A 6,363-nucleotide genomic window follows, 5' to 3' on the forward strand; every position below is an offset into this window, starting at 1 on the left:
GCATATATTTCTGGTTGCATATTACTCCATAGTAATGGTTTGCCTTAGACTCATTGATTAGACAACTAGGTTGATGGGATCTAAAAAATATTTGGAAGGTGCTTTTCTATTTTTGGGGTGAAGGGGATAACACCCAACAATGCTCAGGGTTATTGCTGACTCTGTGCTCAGGAATCATTCCTGGTGGTGCTGGGGGTATGGGGTGCCAAGGATGGAACCCAGGTCGGCTGCATGCAAGGCAAATGCCCTACCAGCCCCGCTGTGCTATTGTTCTCACCCTGTTAAGACTTTTTATAATTATACCAGAGCAGCAAGAATTACTGATTCCCTTTTTTGGAGGTAGTTGGTGGAGTTAGCTCACATCCAATTACGCTCAGGGCTATTCCTGGTCCTGTGCTCAAGAGTGACCCCTGGCGGTAGTCAGGGGATTATATGCAGCACCAGGGCGGGAACCCCAGTGGGCCACTCAAGGCCAGAGCCTTGGCTCCTGTACCATCTCTCTGGCCCTACCCATTGTCTTTGGGGCTGGTGCAGTTTTCCTGTTCCTATTTCTCTTGGTAAAAGCTGTTGATCTGATGTTGCCATGAATGTTTAACCTATAGCGTGGTCTGGGTGGCTTACCTAAGTCTGACTTCTAGCTTGAGGTGGACATCTTCATCCCTCTGACTTCCACCTGTTATCAGCTGCCTGATACTACAGGGACTCAGTGCTCTGGCAACTGTGAAGGGGCAGCTGACCATCTCCCCCACGTCACATTCATCTCTATATGCTCCTCCACCTGATCCTTGCCCCTTCACAGTGCTGACACACCCTCTGATTGAGCAATAGATTCAACGCAATCACAGCTCTATATGGCTTTTCTTTTCCCGAGGGGCCACACCAATAATGCTGGGGCCACAGGACCACGCTATGCAGTGCTCTGCCCAGCTAGGAGCGCCTGATGGTTTGTGGCTTGGGCCTAGGGGTATTCAGGCACCTCAGAAGCTGCACCTACATGTGGTCAGAGGAAGAAACAGTGCTGGGGATGGAACTAAGGGCCCTGCACAAACAAGGAATCACCACAAGTCTATGTGTGCTTGTGTCCTTTTCCCGGGCCAGATGTATGTTTTTCTGTTACATACATTGATCAATGGATTTGAATCCGGAGTCCAGAAATTGAGCTCCCCCCCCCCCACTCTTAATAATTAGTTGACTTTCAACAGATTTTTGTTGGGGAGACAACAAGAATTCCACACATTGATTTCCAACACGAGTGAAGTAGAAATCCCAGCTCACAACAAACATAAAAAATGACTCAAAACAGATCAAAGACTGAAATGAAAGAGCTAAAGGTCTGGAACCTTCAAAGAAAACCCACACATGCACGGTTGTGACACTGGCTTAAGCAATGGTTTCTTGATGAAACCGAAACCATAAACAAAACAGAAGGGAAGAAGAAAACAAATGGAGTTGGACTTGATCAAACTTAAATCATGTAACTTCAAAGGATACTCTTTCAAATGAGGAGCCAGAGCAATAGTACAGAAGATAGAGCTCTTGCTTTGCATGTGATCTACCTGGGTTCCATCCAGACATCCCATAAGGTCCCCTAAACCACCAGATGTAATTCCTGAGTAACCTCCGAGCATCACTGGGTGTAGCCCAAAAACAAACAAACAAAAAATCTTTCAAATGTTAACGTTTGATAAGTAACCACCATTCAAAACACTGGGCATGGACAACTTGGATGTCACCAAAAGTTGTTCCCGTAACCTCTGTAGGCCAAAGGAGCTCTGATTCTGAGGACCACCTGATACTTACCCACCTGTTCCCCAATCCAAGCAGAGCCTGGCAGGAGGGTTTTCTCCTGATGAGCTAGAGAAGTAGAGGTCGGGAGAGAAAAAAGAATATTCAGTGATTGGCGGGAAAAGCGAAGCAAGTCTTCAAGAACAAACCCTACATTTAAAAAATAACCCCACCACATGACCTGGGCTGGAGCGATAGCACAGTGGTAGGGCATTTGCCTTGCACGCAGCCAACATGGCCGACCCAAGTTCGATTCCTCCGCCCCTCTCGGAGAGCCCGGCAAGCTACCGAGAGTATCTCGCCCGCACGGCAGAGCCTGGCAAGCTCCCCGTGACGTATTCGATATGCCAGACACAGTAACAACAAAAGTCTCCAATGGAGACGTTACTGGGCCCGCTCGAGCAAATCGACGATCAACGGGAGGGCCTTTATCTTTACCTTTACCACATGACCTAGCACACTGTTGGTTTCCCTAACAAATACCAAGGCTGAGAGTCAAAGGCATATTATTGAGATTTTTCTATTTTGGGGGGTTGGGGAGGCACACCTGGTAATGCTCAGGGGTTACTCCTAGCTCTGCATTCAGGAATTACTTCTAGAGGTTTTCAGGGGACCATATGGATGCCTGGGATCAAATCCGGGTCAGTGGCATGCAAGATAAATGCCCTCCCTGCTGAACGATCACTCCATCCCCTAATTTAGGTTTTTCTAATGCACTTTGGTTTTCCCCACTCTTAGTGCCAGTCTCAAAATTTGATTCAATGGAACCGACAAAAGTCTAGGTTGTATGGTTGAAAATAAATTAGTTCATGAGAGTTTTGCTTTGATTTTCTAAGAAGTTACGAACGTTTCACTCTGGCCAGTAAATCCACTAAAGGGTAAGGATGATGTCACTCACTCTCTCCCGGCCTGCATCCCCGTGCACTGTGAGAGCCGGGCGCAGTGTAGCCAGCATTCAGATCCCCTTTCCCTGAGGAGGATTCAGCGTCACTCCAAGGCATTGGCATCTCTCTGTCCTGTCCTTAAATTTCTCCTTCAACTTCAGAACCTAACTTCTTTTGTTTTGTTTTTGGGCCACACCTGATGATGCTCAGGGGTTACTTCTGGCAGTCCTTGGGGACCATATGGGTGCTTAGGATTGAATTCGGGCAGGCCATGTGCAAGGCAAGTGCCTGGTCCACTGTACTACCAATCTGGTTCCAGAGCCTAAATTCTATATTTCAGTGTAGGTTATGATGTAAGATGACCTTATGCAATTAGAAAATTTAAGGGAGAAAAACAGTGAATGGTGCATGTTTTGTTTAAGTCTTGTAAAATCAAATTCATAATCATGTACTCTTCCATCAGAAACTCATTTATGCCACTTTTCTTTTTTGACTTACAACAAATCTTTATTGGGAAACTCTTTGTTTTTAATACTGTTAGTAGTAGTTTCATACATATATCATTTATGTCTTCTTTCTTTCTTTCTTTTGCTTTTTGGGTGACGTGGCAATACTCAGGTGTTACTCCTGGTTCTTCACTCAGTAATCACTACTGGCGGTGCTTGGGGGATCTTATAGGATGCCAAGGATCAAACCTCGTGCAAGGCAAATGCCCTATCTGCTGTACTATCGCTTCAGCTCTTCATTTCTATTTTTTTTAAATTTTTATTAAGACACTATGACTTGGGGGTTGGGGGGCTGGAGGGAAACTGGGACCATTGGTGGTAGGAAATGTACACTGGTGAAGGGACGAGTGTTGGAACATTATATGACTGTAACCCAGTCATGAACAGCTTTGTAACTGTGTATATCACTGTGATTAAATTTTTTAAAAAATTAAATAAAAAGAAATGGTAAAATTTGCAGACTGTCTAGGTTCAAATTCTGCCATCTCTTCACTGTGGCATGACTTTGGGAAAATTGTTTGCACCTCCATTTCCTCATCTGTGATTTGGTGGGAGTAACTTGACACAGTGAATTATTGAATTAGTGTAGGGATTAAATAAAAGTGTGAAGTAGAATTTAAAAAAAGACACCATGATTTTTGAGGTTATTCAGAGTTGAGTCTTGGCTATTCCAGCACCAGTCCCCCAACCAATGTCACTTCCCTCTGACAGTGTCCCCAGTTCCCCTCCCATCATTCGCCCCCAGCCCCCAACCTCCCTCTTGTCCTTTTTCTGTGAAGCTCATTCAAGTGTGGCTTTAGTTTTCTTTTTGAATAACGCAATCCCAAATTCCTAACCCTTGTTTTGTTTTCCCTTATCTGCTCTGGGTTACAAGGTCACACTTTTAGCTTCCGTTTTAGTAATTTAATTTCAATATTCTTTCCACCCAAGTGCATTTATTTTTTCCTTTTCTGAATTTTCCCCCCCAGGGGGCACACCTGGTGGTGCTCAGGGCTTACTCCTGAATCTGTGCTCCGAGGACCATATGTGGTATTGGGGCTCAAACTCGAGTTGGCCATGCGCAGGGCAGCTTCCTGCCCTGCCCTTTGTCCCTTTGTACTAATGCTCTGCACCCCCCCCCCATCCACATACATTCCTCATGTCATCATTTGTTGCAAGTATGTGCCCCTCCAGATGGCTGCCTTCAACTTCCTGCTCATGAATTTAAGCCCAGTCTCAGCAGGCAGTAGGGGTGTGTGTGTATGTGTGTATGTGTGTGTGTGTGTCTGTGTGTTCCTTATCCTTGTGGTACACTGGAGCTTTAGGGGAGGGAGGTGGTTATACTAGTGCTGGGTGTGGTATTAGAACTGTGTTCATAGGAAACCACCATTAATAGTACTGTAAATCACAGTACCTCAAAATTTTTTAAAAAGTTGAAAAAACATAAAAACAAGTAAGCAAAACAAGGGTGAAGACCCCAGAAGTTGCAGCAGTGTTGATAACACCAAAGGGGGAAAGGGGAACCCTAGAGATAGTACAGTGGGTAGAGCATCTACCTAGCATGTGGCCATTCCAGGTTCAAACCCTGGCATCCCAGATGGTTTCCTAAACTCTGTCAAGAGAGATCCCTGAGCTCAGAACCAGGAGTAATCCATGAGCACCTTCCTCCAAGTATGGCCCAAAAACCCAAAGGGGATAAAAAGTGAATGAAAGAAACAGATCACAGAAACACAGTTAACAAAAAAGAAAAAGAGTGGGAGAAAGAACCAGCACTTGGAAGGAGTTTTAACCAAAATGTTCCGGATTGTGCAACAGGGGCTGGCGCTGACTCCACAGGCTTGTCTGAGCTCTATGTTCCACCTCGGCCCTCCTTGGTCTCCATGGCACCAAACCAGGATTCTGCCCTGAGCACCACTGAAAGTGCTCCCTCTTCCCTACCCCCCCCCAAAAAAAAAGACTGTGCAGTAAAGAATTTGTTCAACTCAGCAGGTAGGGCATTTGCTAACCCAGGTTCAATTCCCAGCATCCCATACAGTCCACCAAGCACTACCAGGAGTAATTCCTGAGTGCAGAGTCAGTAGTAACCCCTGAGCATAGCCAGGTGTTAGCCAAAAAGGACAAAAAAAATTCATTCAAAGAAGGCAAGGCGGCCAGTTTGCAATTTTTATTATTGTCATGATGAACTGGCTTTGACATCTGATAGGACAACAGCCAGGGCCCCTAGACCCCTCTCTGTGTGCATTTCAGATGAACATACAAAGGCTGTCCTTGACCAAATCCTGTGTATGATCATGAAGAAACCTGTAGTCCAGAGCTGAGTATAAGATAACAACCAGAGTGAATATTCTCAGAGAGGGTGATTTAGCAAAGCTGAAAGACAGGACACGGACTGACCTTGCTTGAGAACCACCTGGGTTTGAGTCCCGGTACCATATTATCTTCCCTGGAGCACAGTGCCAGGAGTAAACCCTGAGCACTTCCAGGGAGCAGCATAAACACTCCTCCTCCCACCAAAAAAAGAACAACATAGCAAAATGGTCTTGTCTACTCAGCACTGTCGATACCCTCATGGATACTAGCATAGGTGTTCCAAGAAGCTGAAAGACAGATGAGACTGGGAGCTTGGGAATCATTCTATGTCTTAGTTGCCATCTGATGTAATCTGGTGTATTCATCTGGCATATTCTTTGAAAATGTAAAAATAGTCACTTGAAAATGTAATCTGGTATATTTGTGAAAGTACTTTATGGTAGAAATACAATAATGTGTCTTCATATTTTAAAATTAAAAAAAGAATTAACTCAGAAATTCTTGGGGTACTTACACCCAGCACATTCCAAACATTCCAAAGGAAGAAAGGGCTCTTGACTGTTTCTTGTAGATTATGTCTAAGCCCCTGGAACACCGTGTAAGAATGCTTTTTGTTTTTAACTTCGTGTCTTTGAACCATGCTTGACAATTTATGCTAACAAAGTGCTTTTCTGTGATATGTAAATACTGTGATGGTCTTCATATGTATAAATATATATGTGTGTGCATGCATGTGTGTATATATATGTGGGGGGGGTGTCTGGAGCCTTTTGTCGTGCTGTTAGTTTGATCTTGGGAATTGCTGAAGACTAAGCAGACAAGGTACTCTGTGGCTACATGATAAACATGTAAAATTCCTGGGCACTAAAACTTTGGCCAGATTCCCTGGCTGACACCTT

This window comes from Sorex fumeus, unplaced genomic scaffold (genome assembly GCF_029834395.1).
Source record: "Sorex fumeus unplaced genomic scaffold, SorFum_2.1 ptg000063l, whole genome shotgun sequence".
Lineage (NCBI taxonomy): Eukaryota > Metazoa > Chordata > Mammalia > Eulipotyphla > Soricidae > Sorex > Sorex fumeus.